Here is a 14135-nt window from a genome sequence, read left to right on the forward strand (position 1 = left end):
GATGGGCAAGAAGATACGTTTGGAATGGCAGTGTTTCTGATACTTCCTGGGGGGAAGGCGCCCAAGTTAGGAAGCAGTATCTGCCCAGGCTATGATAAGAAGAATCTCCTCATTGGATGACAAACAACCAAGCTATCTCAAATTGATTTGGTATCAGCCAGTGACAATAATAGACATATGCTCAGAAAGTTCTATTTTTCATTTTGAATAAATTAATTTGTTTTCTGTTAGAAATGAGTTTTTCCGTTTTTCCTGATATGGGTGATATAAACCATTTTTTCCAAGGACTTGTTTATCTCAGAGTGAATATACAATTAATATTTATGATCTGCAGAGGTCCTAAGCCAAACTGTTCAACACAGAAAGAAAGATATCTATCTTTTCAATAAGCACCATTTTTTTTCTACAGTAGTATTTCTCAATGTGAGTTTTTTATTTTTATTTTTTTTACTTTCGAAAAAGTCTAGAATGACCAATTACCTCTGCTACATGTCTTATTCTTAAATTTTATTGCTTTAGTTCAAGCAATGCTTTGATTTCACTTCTCCATTTAGACATAACCCAATCTTCTTCAAGGGAGGGTGAAGAGGGAGAGGGGTAAGAGATCAACCAAAGGACTTGTATGCATGCATATAAACATAGCCAATGGACAGTAGGGGGGTGAGGGCATGTGCTGGGGGCGGGTGGCCAGGGAGAGGTCAATGCGGGGGGGCAGGAGACATATGTAATACTTTCAACAATAAAGATTCTTGCCTGTACTTCTAAACTAATAATTTTATAGTCACAGATATATATCACATAGGGTGCTGATATATGTATTACTGCCCTGTAGATAAAATGAAGGCATTACATGAAGGCATTACATGAAGATCAGGATAGTCTGGTACAAGTCCGATCATTGTATACCAAGCAAGTGATGTCTTATCTCAGCCTCAGTTCTGTCCCCTACAAACTGAGAAGGTTGACTTATTATTGTCTAAAAAGCCATTATGGCCCTTTGAACTTCTCAGCTGGAAACGCCATTGGATATTTATTGGAAAAAAATTAAGTTAATTATTTCTTTTTGTAACATGTTTTACAGATCATCTGGAATCAAAAATTGTGATTTTCATCTTTAGTCATAAAAAATGTGGTTGCAATGTGAATATAATCTCAACACCCTAATTAGTGGTCGAAGACTCTAAGCCAGGGGTCCTCAAACTTTTTAAACAGGGGGCCAGTTCACTGTCCCTCAGACCGTTGGAGGGCCGGACTATAGTTTAAAAAAAACTATGAACAAATTCCTATGCACACTGCACCTATCTTATTTTGAAGTAAAAAAACAAAACGGAAACAAATACGATATTTGTATTTGCATGTGGCCCCCGGGCCGTAGTTTGAGGACCCCTGCTCTAAGCCATCAAATTATCTTTTCCATCTTAAATTCTGATATCTTGAATAGTTTTCTTATGGAGAAAGTGACCTAAGTATAGGATTAAAATAATTTAATCATTCTATGAAACTCTACTTACTTGCAGCAATATTATATGTGCATTTCTACACTTTAATTGTATTAAAAGAGAGCCTCAAGAATATATAGTCAAAAGAGGAAAGGTTTTTTTCATGCTCTATAAATCACCTTGCTTTTTGGGAAAATAGGTAGGTGAGAGGGAACACAGTGTTTTCTTTGTGGCGACTGCAGCTACAATAAGGGAAAGGAGAGTGGCATACCTCTGGAGAGCTTGTTATTCATCAGAAAGTAAGTACCCAGCTTTCTGACCACTTAAGAGCAGTGGCAATTTTCAAATACAATACGGGGAAGAAACACTGTTGTCTGTGGAACTGCACAGTAAGAACTGTCAAGCTATATCCACAAATACTAGCCCCTGACTGATCCAACCCCAGACTCTTCCTTTTATTCATATATTTTTTTTAAATCAGTGGTATGTGGTTGGGTAATGTTAAAACAAAACACAACAAAACCTTCATTTGTATCTGCCAATTTTCTCTTGCTGAAGATTATCTTTTTAAGCAGAACATTTATATATAGTGATAGTTAATTCCTTGTGGAAGATTTCTTTGTTCTTAATGGAAATATGCATTATCTCCTTGCCTCTTCTCACTTTTGCATCCTTTATTGGCCTTTGATTTGTTCAGTGCTCTTTCTCATCCAGGAGAAGGGTCCTTAATCCTAACAGTTCTGTTGAACTTTCTGCATTGCTTACAGAGCAAATACGATATTTATGTGGTGAGGTGGGCACAGTTTTGGGAATTCTTAAAGTAATGTATTTGTGGCTTCTATACTTTTTATACCTATAAAAGATTGATATTTTATGAAAATCTACATCTGTTTAAGTCTAAGCGGTTTTTTATTAAATTAAAAAATACAAATTCTAAATGATTTAATTGGGGTGTGTCTTCTTTCTGAAGTTTATCCTATCTAATAAAAGACAAAAAGGGTAATTGACTGTACCTTTGCTACGCTTCCCATTGGCTAATCAGCAAGATATGCAAATTAACCACCAACCAAAATGGCGGCCGGTAGCCACGCAGCTGAAGCGAGCAGGAGGCTTGCTTGCTCCAGTGATGGAGGAAGCCAAGGTTCCCCGCCTGCCACGGTCTGGCTCTGAACTCCATAAGCAACAAAGTTTCAATTATAGAAGCTAAACAAACCCCAGATACCTACTTTCAGCAGGCTGTGGCCTCAGAGCTGCAGTGAACAGGAGCCAACTCTCAGCTCCAGTGACAGCAACAAAGTTTCAATTATAGAAGGTAAATAAATCCCAGAATAAAAAAGAAAAAAGAAAAAAAGGAGAGGCTGGGAGCTTCAGTCACCGGCCAGCCTGAAAATGGCCCTCAGCCCCTCACTCAGACTGGCAAGGCACCCCAGTGGGGACCACCACCCTAAAGGGGGTGTGACCAGCCTGAAAAAAGCCATCAGCCCCTCATCCAGGCTGGCCAGGCACCCCAGTGGGGACCCCCACCCTGAAGGGGGTGTGACCAGCTGCAAACAGCCATCAGACCCTCACCCAGGCTGGCCAGGCACCCAAGCAGGATCCCCACCCTGATCCGGGACACCCTTCAGGGCAAACCAGCCGCCCCTCACCCGTGCACCAGGCCTCTATCCTATATAGTAAAAGGGTAATATGCAAATTGACCCTAACAGCAGAAAGACTGGGAATGACTGGTCACTATGACACACACTGACCACCAGGGGGCAGATGCTCAATGCAGGAGCTGCCTTCTGGTGGTCAGTGTGCTCCCACATGGGGGAGCTCTGCTCAGCCACAAGCCAGGTTGATGGCTTCCAGTACAGCGGTGGTGGTGGGAGCCTCTCCTGCCTCCTCAGCAGCGCTAAGGATGTCTGACTGCAGCTTAGGTCTGCTCCCCGCTGGCAAGTGGACATCCCCCGAGGGCTGCCGGGCTGCCAGAGGGATGTCTGATTGCCAGCTTAGGCCCAATCCTCTGGGAAGCAGGCCTAAGCCAGCAGATGGTCATCCACCAAGGGGTCCCAGACTGTGAGAGGGCACAGGCCCGGCTGAGGGACCCCCTCCCCCCCGAGTGCACAAATTTTTGTGCACCGGGCCTCTAGTATAAAATAATGATGCATCCTGTAATCCAGTGGTTCCTTAGTTTGGGGATAAATATGATATATTAAATATATAATTAAACATTCTATTCCCTGAGAGGGGCTTTGGAAACTTGCAACTCCTAGGGCTAATGCTGTGAACCATAATCATTTCACAGTGTATTGTTGAATACATCTACTGCATAGGTGCAGAAGAAAGAAATTCAGAAAGCTGCTTAGAAAACATACCCCCCTGGTGGTCTTCACTTGATACAAGAGTGCCCACTACACTGTGAATCTATTTAAAACCCAACTTCCCTATGTTTCCACTTTCAAATATTCCTACTAAAACAAAAAGGGGGAGCATCTGTTTCTGACCTTAAACACGGATGGAGTTACTAATTATAATTTTAAGTTTGGTTCAGAAATCATCACCTCCCCCCACCCGGAGGCAAGGAGTTCAGGTCAAAGGTGGTTTCTGAGATGCAAACAGCTTCAGGCATGGAGCCTGAAAAAAAGAGCACAGAATAGATGGAAAGATGAGACTCCAAAAATGCATCCTATGGAAAACAGTGGCGTTTCCTCAACATATTAAATATGGAACTGCCATTTGACCCAGTGATCCCAATTCTAGGAGTATATTCTAAGAAGCACAAATCAGAAAGAAAATATGCACCCTTTTCCTCATAGCAGTGCTATTTACAATAGCTAAGATCTGGAAACAGCCCAAGTGCCCATCAGTAGATGAGTGGCTAAAAAAAACCCAAAAACTGTGGTATATTTACACTATGGAATACTATGCAGCAGTAAAAAAAAAAAAAAAGGAAGGATCTCTTACCCTTTGACACAGCATGGAGGGACCTAGAGAGTATCATGCTAAGTGAAATAAGTCAGTCAGAGAAAGACAAGTATCATATGATCTCACTCATATATGGAATCTAATAAAGAAATGAAACTAAACAACAAAATAGATCCAGAGACATGGAAGTATGCAACAGAATGACAAGTCTCAGGGTAGGATGGGGGTGGGGTGTGTCGGGAAGAGATTAACCAAAGAATGTACATTCATATATGCCTAACCCGTGGACACAGACAATATAGTGTGGTGAAGGTCTGGGCGGGGGTTAGGGAATGGGGAGGAGGGCATCAATGGGAGGAAGAAAAGGGGACATCTGTAATACTTTCAACAATAAAGAGAATTTTTAAAAAAATAAATAAAATGCTGATAGTAAGCATTTGTTTTTAGACAAAAAATTTGCATTGAGACAAAAAGATATCAAATCCATTCTTTCTAGTCATGAGTCTTTCACTATATGGCTTTGTTGTTAAAGCTTATTTGCCCCTTTATACTAGATAGAAAATTGATGAGTAGAAATAAGGTTACTGCCCACGCTGGGTAGCTTGACTTGTTATAGCATCATCCAGATAAGCCAAGGTTGCCGATTCGATCCCAGGTCAGGGTACATATAAGAATCAACCAATGAATGCATAAATAATTGAAACAACAATTTGATGTTCCTCTCTCTCTCTTCCTCTCTCTCTCTCTCTCTCTCTTCCTCTCTCTTTTACTCATTTTCTAAAATCAATACATTAATAAAATAATAATAAAATTAAAGAAATTAAGTTACTGAAATGCCAGAGAGAAAAAAAGTTGAAAAACAATTGCTCTCTGATCATAGAGCAAAATATGTATAATGAATTCATCTTATTTAAACTTTTTCTTCACCTTCCTTCCCTTAATTCCATCTGCCTGCAAATTACAATGTGGATCTCCATCAAAATAATTCAAGAATCACTGGTACCTTTTCCCCCTGAAATTCCATTGTACATGCTGATGAGAACATAATTTGGCAGTTTATTGCACACAATTTCTAATTTCTAAACATATATTCATTCAGGAAAATAACATTTACTGAGTGATATATGACAGCCTTCATTTGTTTGCACATGCATATATACATGTACGTATGTATTCTTCCTCCCAAAAATAATTGGAAGCAGCTTATGATTAAAAATCCCAAATCAAATCTTGAAGCAAAGTTTAAGTTAAAAATGGATTCAAACAATGAAGCAGGGTAAAAGAAGATGGTTAAGGACCCCTTTTTCAATTGAATACAACATTGGCTGTGCTTCCATGAAGTCAGACAAAATAATGAAAATAAAGACATAATTTTCTATGAGAGATAGTCACTGCCCTGTGAGTTGAAACTAGATCTGTCCCTTAGATCCTCCAAATAAGCAGTTGGAGGATCTAAGGGACAAAAGCAGGGTGATCATCTTAATTTGGGCATAAAGGAGATTAAGTCCTTCTTCATGAGAGTAATTGGCAAAACGGTTCAGTCATTTCTCACATTATTCCTCAATTATTATTGTAAGAGCACATGACAAACACAGATGATCTACTAAGTTAGTAAGGAGGACATATTCTGGTTTTACATGATGTAGTTATAAGTTGAAAATGTAGGACTTTAAACATGTAATGTAACATAATTGTGTTAGTAATGATTCTTTCTAAGGAAACTTTATAGATTTTCTGATTCTCTAGATATTATTATTTTTTAAAATATCTCTGGGACACCGTGAAAGCAATCATTCTACATCAGAAGCATGCAGCCTGACATGTATACAATTTATATCCATGGATTCAAAGACCACTTAATGTGTGTGTGTGCATGAGTGCACATGCTCAAACATCTATATATATAAAAGCCTAAGCAACCATTTGACCATTTGACCAGTCACTATGATGCACACTAACCACCAGGGGGCAGACACTCAATGTAAGAGCTGCCCCCTGGTGGTCAGTGCGCTCCCACAGGGGGAGCTCTGCTCAGCCAGACTCAGGGCTCATGGCTGGCCACTACCACAGCAGAGCAGCAGTGAGCCTACCAAGAGGAGGCAACAGGCATAGGGGGGCCAGGATGAGCAGGAGTGACAGTGAGGAGCAGCAGGTGGAGTTGGACTGCTGGTTTCTGCCTGATCCCCGCAGGCCATGCCAAGGGACCCCACCCTCTAGTTTATTTTTTTATTTTATTTTTTTAATTTTGTTTTATTGCTTAAAATATTACAGAGTAGTACATTTGTCTCCTTTTTTCCCCCTTGACCTTCCCCCAGCCTCCCCTACACACCCCCAGTGTCTTGTGTCCATTGGTTATGCTTATATGCATGCATACAAGTCCTTTGGTTGATCTCTTACCCGCCCCCCCCCACCCGCCTCAGCCTTCCTGCTGTAGTTTGACAGTCTGTTCAATGTTGCTCTGCCTCTGTATCTATTTTTGTTCACCAGTTTATAATGGTCTTTATTATCCATAAATGAGTGAGATCGTGTGGTATTTTTCTTTCACTGACTGGCTTATTTCACTTAGCATAATGCTCTTCAGTTCCATCCATGCTGTTGCACATGGTAAGAGTTCCTTCTTTTTTACAGCAGCGTAGTATTCCATTGTGTATATGTACCACAGTTTTCTAATCCATTCATCTGTTGATTAATTATAAATTCCTATTCCATATTCTAAGAAATTTGATGGGGACATAATATTTATGGCACACCCTACAGATACCCTAGGTTATAGCTATTACCTCCTGTTTCTAGTGAGCAAGAGTTCTGAGTCTGTTTGTGTGACATCACTATGTCCAGAGAAAGCAGACCTGTCCTCCAGCCCAGGGGAAGAATCATCATTGGTCAAAACCAGTCATGGGAGGCATTTTCTCTTTGCCTGTGATTAGAAGTGGGATAGGTCATAGGTTTAGTCAAGCAGGCATAAAAGAAATCTGCTGATAGCTTTGGAACATTTTCCTCCCATTTCCATGAGAAAAAGCCTGCCTCTCTCGTCTTTTTGCTTTGAGTTGGACTATTTGAAGAGGTGACGTTTGACTCTGTGGTAAACATATTATCTTCTTTCCAAGATGGGGAGCCCACAGAATTCCAGGAAAGTTGTCTCAGAGCCCTGCATCCTGGAACTGCTGAGGTAGCTAACCCTGGACCAGCATACCTCCAGAATCCTTGTTCTGCAAGATAACGAAAGTGTTTGCTATATAGGCCTGTAATTGAGCATTCTGTTACCTGCAAGCCAAAGTTTCTTAATAGATAGCATATCTTATATTTCTATATTCTACACAGAACTGAGCACAATTGGCATTCAACAAATTCATAAAGAATGAAAGACAAGGGTAAGAAATTAAAAAACAAAAACAACTTTGTACTCAACCAGACAAGATCATTTACCATCACAGTAATGCTAATATATCTTTGTAAAGTAGAATTCTTTCCTATAATGGTACCTAATAGCACTTCTTTTTACCACACTGAGATAAATAATTGAGCAACCTAATTTAAAGTTACTATAGTCCATGATAACACATCTGTACAAGAAACCATTATTTAACCTAATGCCATCACTAGGGAGTGCTATCTTTCTAAATACAAGCTTTAGTAAGGAGTATAAAAACAATAGATCTGCATTTTTATCTCCTTTGACAACATTTCTCACTATTTAATTCATAGGTATAAGTAGCAAACTACTGCTTTATTCAATGGACTACAGGAAATGAGGTGCCATCTGACATATATATAGAGAGAAAGATGTCGCCATTCTGCCCAGTTATTTTCCAAGTAAAATATCATCAGGGAAAAATATCTCAGTATTATCATAGTTGTTTTATAAATATTTAGCATGTGAAAAGTATATCTACTCTCTATTATATCTCTTTACTTTTTCTTGTTTTAAAAGTATTTAGGTGAATTTTACATATTCATTTATCCTGTAATAGTGGCAAACATTTCTAGTTTTCAAACACAAATTCATTTCCCACTCTTTTTTCATATTCCGATTTTCTCCAAGGTAGTGGTATACCACACTAAAAATATATTTCCCAACTTCTCTTGTAGCTGGAAGTGGTCCTCTGACAGCTCTGGAAGTGATATGAGAATGGAGAATGGAAGTCTATGGGGACAATGTCCACATCACACACACACACAAAAAAAAGACCAAATGCTCAAGGAAAAAGCTGGTTTGGCCCTTTCCTGTCCTTTTTTTTTTTATTTTTTTTTACAATTTCATAGTTATTTTCCATTTATTAAACAAACAACAATAACAAAGAAAGAGATCCCCACCACCACTGCAATGCAAAAAATTAAAATAAAATGGAGAGTAGGAAACAGGGAATTGCCTTCCTTTGATGCAAGAGTAGTTATTGTCAAACCAGGATGATTTACCTCCGAAGACATTGGACAATGTCTAGGATATTCCTGGTTGTCATAACCAGAGGGGTGAATGGGGCATGCTACTGGTATCTAGTCAGTAGAGACCACAGGTGTAACTACACATCCTACAATGTACAGAATACTCCCCCATGGCACAGAAAAACTTATCTGGCCCCAAATGACAATAATGCTAAGGTTGAGAAATCTTGTCCCAGGGTAGTCTTTGCTATCTTTCTGGGGGACCTAGAAAGCAGGCATGATGCTAGAGGCACAGCAGCAATTTTATGACCATGAGAAGAAAAGTTCCAAAATGATAAAAACAAGCTGATTCCTAAATGATTAAGCAACTATCTGCTGAGTTTTTATGATGTAAGGTAAATCCTTATTTGCTTAACCCACTGTTAGTCAGGTTCTATTGCCTCATAACCAAATACATTTTTGAATGATGCATTTAACATTCATTTGTGGTCTACTTTATGTTAAGACATGGGGCTAAGCGTTCTGAATGAAATGATAGATCAGGTATGGTTTTTGACCTCTGGGGACTTGCTATCCAGGGAGAGTGCCAACCATCAAGAAGTGTGAAAAGTAGGCTACTCCTGGTATGAAACACGTCTTTTGAAAGCTCAGGGTAAGCATACAGGAAGGAAGCAGGGTGATGGAGGAAAGACTATTCTAAGAAAACAAAATGTTCTCTAGTCCTACAGTTGCTGAGTGTTCATGGGGGGTGAGGGGGTAAGGAGGGACAATGGGAGATAATACATGAAGAAATGTCAGCATAAGCAAAGCATGTACTATTGAGGAAAGTAGTAAATAAGACTCTTGTGAATGGAATAATGAATATACTAGGGAGGAGTTCCAAGTGCAATGTATTTAAATCTAAAAAGTAAAATTGGGGAGTAAATAGTGAAAGGAGATGAATGCCATCAGTGTTCTAGATTTTAGCATCCTAGCTATTGGGAACCACTGGCCATCATTATTAATAAGAGACCTGCAAGGCCAGACCCATGTTTTAGGAAAACAAAAACACAAGTTTGCTGAACTGGACTCAAGTGATTCCCTTTACAAAATAATTGAAATATAATTGAGGAATCATAGGAATTCAAATAGGTATCTTCCCATTTACAATCTAATAAGATGAAAATCAACATCAACCTTCACTTCAAAGGACTTTAAAATGTGCAAAAGTGTATTGTTGAATTGTTGTGGTTTTAGATCTTACTGCCAATTCCAATTATGTTTTGCTTACAAAAACTACAAATTAGTATTTGTTAAGGTAATTCATAAAATAATTTCTTTGTATAAAAATTTAAAAAAGAATTCTGAAAATAAGCTATTACTCTGCTTAAAAAAAAAAGGCTATTTTTCAATTCAGAGAGCTCAGATTTATATATGTATTCTCTAGTTATAGTTACTTAATTATCCTGAATTTAAGGAAATAACCATGCGGAAGTAATAGAAGGGGAACAAAATATGAGAAGTTCCAGGTTGGAAGAGATTTCAGAAAGTCAGGGAAGTCACCCAGGCATGTGAAGTCATCAAGCCTCTAACACTCTACCTGCAGCAGATAAAGTTCTCAGCCTACCTTCTGTGAGTTTATATTCCATCTTCAATTTCAAATCAGTCCAGACATTTATGTTTGAAAATACATTATATCTAAGTATTAAAGGAAATTTTCACAAAATAAAACACTGCAGAGGGAATAAAGGTAAGATGGACAGAAAGTACCTTGGGGATGGAAGGAGGGAGGCTGAGAAAAGGAGGGGGAGCTAAAGAGGACTTCTCTGCCCCTCGCTGCAGGAACTAGAGTGTGTAGTCTGCTGCAAGACTGACTCCCTCAATTTCTGCTTATGTTAAGAGGATTGGAAAGGCTAACTGTAGAATAGCAGGCTTACAGAAAACAGTTACTTCTTTTAATCAAACCATGTAATCAGAAGGCCTGGGTAATGATTAACTTCCACTTTCTCTGTGAATCACTCAATCACTCAGCAGTGCCTACAGACTTAGATTCATTCTCTGCCAAGGGCACAGTAAACAATGTTTATACTTAACATTTAATATTTAAAATCCGTGCATGGCCCTTGCTTCTGAGCTCATTTCAGAAAGCTAGTGTTCTGCTAGGTTGCAATGGCTGATTGAAATGCCAAGACATTCAATAGGTTTTACACTCAAACACATGTACCCTTACCTTTCCCTAGTGATTATATATATATATATATATATATATATATATATATATATAATCCTATTTATAATCAAGCACAATAGGTTTTTAAGAAATATATTATGACCCAGTATTTTTATGTACGGTATGAGAACTTACATAGAGAAAACAGACTACTGTAGTTTCAGTATAAAAAGAAGAAAAAATAATATATTAAGTACCTGTAAAAATGCAGAGAATAGACACAAGGTTAGCTAGCTCTCTAAATTTACAGTTCCTAAGTCCTATGTGGTCCTGGAAATGAAAAAAGAACAGTACAAATACCTTTGTGGAGGCCAACTGCTCGTGATTTAGAATGATCACAAATGAATCAAATTTTGGACACATAACTTCCCTCGTCTCCATAAGGCACTAACAACCTCCTCTGGAATAAATTATTCCCAGTTTTAAATTCCCTGCAGGTGGTTTTTCATGTCTGGACAGTCAGGAGCCTGCGGAAAGCGTTTTCAATGTTGAGACTACCTTCTCTCCCCAAAGGGGTTTATCGCCCAATAAGGTATCATCTCTAGTCGATGCTCATCGAGGGGGATCTAGGGAGTGACATGTTGGCTCGAACCATGCAGATCTGAAAACCACTTGGCAGAAAATGTGGGGAAGAACAACTTTCTCATCCCAGCCAAACTGAGAATCCGAGCCACCCCAGGAACCACCCCGTGGGCCTTGGGAGAGCAGGCGGCTGGAGGCGGCTCGCCTGCGCTCCGCCGGGCTGCAGGCGAGGGTTTTCTTCTGGAGGCGGCATTGTTCCTCCATCTGCTCAGCCTCCGCATTCCCCGGGAAACCCTCCCGCGCGCTCTGTTCCTGATTGCTTTGGTACCTCTCTGCCGGAGATCGGCTCTCGGTCTCGGCGGTCCCTGGGCACGGCTCTAGGGTGACAAGCTGCAGTGACTGGGGCGCCGCTCTAAGGCGCTGGCGGCGACTGCACCGGTCCGCCGTGCGCGCCTCCCACTCGCTCTCTCCCTTCTCCCCGGGCCCCTCCGGCTCGGACGGGCTCTCCCGGCCTCCCGGCCACGACTCCCGCTCGCCTTTCCCGCGATCCCTCCTCTCACCAGCTCTGCCGGCTCCGCGTCGGCCGCCCGGACAGCGGCCCCGGGACGGACGCCTCGCGCCCGGAGACCGACACGAGGGACGGAAGGGTCAGGGCGCCGCGGGGAGGCGGGAGGAGGGGCGGGGAGAGCCGGGGGCAGGTGGGGGCGCGGGGGGCGCGGTGGGGAGAGGAAGCCCAAGAAGAGAAGATGCATCTGCTCTGAAAGCGCCAAATGGAGAGAGGACAGAGGGGGCAGGAGTGGGTTAGAGCGAGCGGAGAACACCCACCGGGAGGGGTGGGCAAAACGGGCAATTTGCAAACTGCCGGGGCGAGAGGGGGTGATCCGAGGAGGATGCAGGAGGTTGGAGAGAGAGAAGAGAGAATGAGGCAAGTGCCCCCCTCTCCCGTAAAGGTCGAGTCTGAAAACGCGTCCCCTGAACTGGGAGTTGCACCGGAGCTGGTCGTGCTGTGTAAACGGTAAACGGTGGTTTTAAAAAGAAATTAAGTGGGGATGCAGCTGTCCCCACGCCAGGCTCACTCCGTGGCGCTGAACTCGGGTAAATGACCCTCCAAGTGAAAGGAATCTGCTTCCTGCAGACACCGAAGCTGAGTGTCCTCCACGGTGGACTCCTCCCGAGGTATCGGTTTGGTTTTACATGAAAATAAGCGTTTGGGGGAGTTCCATGAACCCCGGCGCTAAAGAAACCACCCAGTTCATTAAAGTTCTTTTTTTTTTTTAAATGATTTTTATTTTTGTCAGAGGATAGAGGTGAGGGGTTGGCACCAAGAGATGTTTAAAAATCAGCTATCTAGGTAGCATGATTCTTCAAAAAAAAAAAAAAAAAAAAAAAGACAAATGGGTTTCCTAAAACAGCTAAAAGGGGACTGGAAAACTCAGTTCCTGGGGTGGAGGTTGGAGAGGGGGAGAGAGAAGTATTTAAACTCTACCAGACGATTAAGCCTCCAGCACCACCACCCCCACCCCTCCACCCCCCATTGGAACTGGCAAAGGGTTAAGTTAAGGGAACGCAGGAGACCGAGCAGGGCAGGGTTGGTGGAAGGTGGGAGAGGAGAGGGAGAGGCAGGGAGTAGGAAGTTGGAGCGATTCCGGAATTAAGATCAACGCTGGAGCTCGGCGGACGCAGGAAGCTCCTTACCTTTCTCGCTAAGTCCCGTTTGCACCTGATCTGCAACCATAAATACTTGGAGATGCTTAGTGTGCAGCCAAGCGATGGCCGAATGTTAAACAAGTCTCCACGCTCCCTCCTTTTCTGAGAAAACAGGCTCAAAAAAATGTTCAGACTGTTCTTATCCATCGGCTCCAACACATTCCGCTTTGTCGGGAAGAGCGACGAAAACCCAGTGCCTGGGCACGCGTATATGTATTTATATGTGATGCGGTCGGGATATAAACATATATACGTCTCCTGCATAGAAATCCAAGAAGAAAAAGCACCACAGATGCCTCTCAGAGACGGAGGGGACGGGAAGAGAAAAACTTGGCAAACCAAACGTATCCAAAGATTTCTTTTCAGGAGCCACCTGCTTCGATGTGCAGAATCCCCGAGAAGGTTTAGAGGGAGAAGGGGGGAAAAAATTAAACATAAAATACCCCAAACACACACTTGAAACTGGAAGAAGGCTAAGACGCGTGGATACGGAGAGGATGAGCTGATCTCCCTCCCCAGGGTACAGATCCGTCAGCCAAGTGAGCAGTCGCCTCGGAAAATCACTGGCGGGGAGGCGGCTGCAGATGCGTCCCCGGCTCCGGTCCCCGCCGCCGCCGCCGCCGCCGCCGCTGCTACCTGTAGACACGCGCACACACGCACACACGCGCGCACACACACGGCACAGCCTCCTCTCCCTCCCCCGCCCCCCTCCGTGGCGTCGCCGGGTGCAGGAGTCTGAATCAAGCTAGACCCATACTTCAGACCTGGTCCTGCCCCCTCAGAGCCACGATTTCCTCCCCCGCCACCAGCCCTGGCCGGGTTCCTCGCACAGCATCCTCTCCCCTGCCCCCCCACCCCCCGGGCCGGAGCCGCGATCGCAGTGGGGGTAGGCTTTCAGGGACGCGGGTCCGGGATGGCCGACTGGATGCTGATGGTGGTCGCTGCTTGGACAAGTTTCGCCCTCCTCC

General features: G+C 42.5%; 1 protein-coding gene across 1 annotated transcript in view; it reads right to left on the reverse strand.

Moving 5' to 3' along the window:
* Nucleotides 1-13827, reverse strand: part of NLGN1 (neuroligin 1) — an 854057-nt gene extending 840230 nt beyond the window's left edge. The window contains exon 1 of the mRNA XM_036352371.1: nt 13156-13827. The gene's annotated coding sequence lies outside the window, so the exon portion shown is untranslated. The remainder of the gene's footprint in view (nt 1-13155) is intronic.
* Between the last annotated feature and the right edge of the window lie 308 nt (nt 13828-14135).

The sequence above is a fragment of the Myotis myotis genome, unplaced genomic scaffold (genome assembly GCF_014108235.1).
Source record: "Myotis myotis isolate mMyoMyo1 unplaced genomic scaffold, mMyoMyo1.p scaffold_m19_p_2, whole genome shotgun sequence".
NCBI classification, from domain to species: Eukaryota; Metazoa; Chordata; class Mammalia; order Chiroptera; family Vespertilionidae; genus Myotis; species Myotis myotis.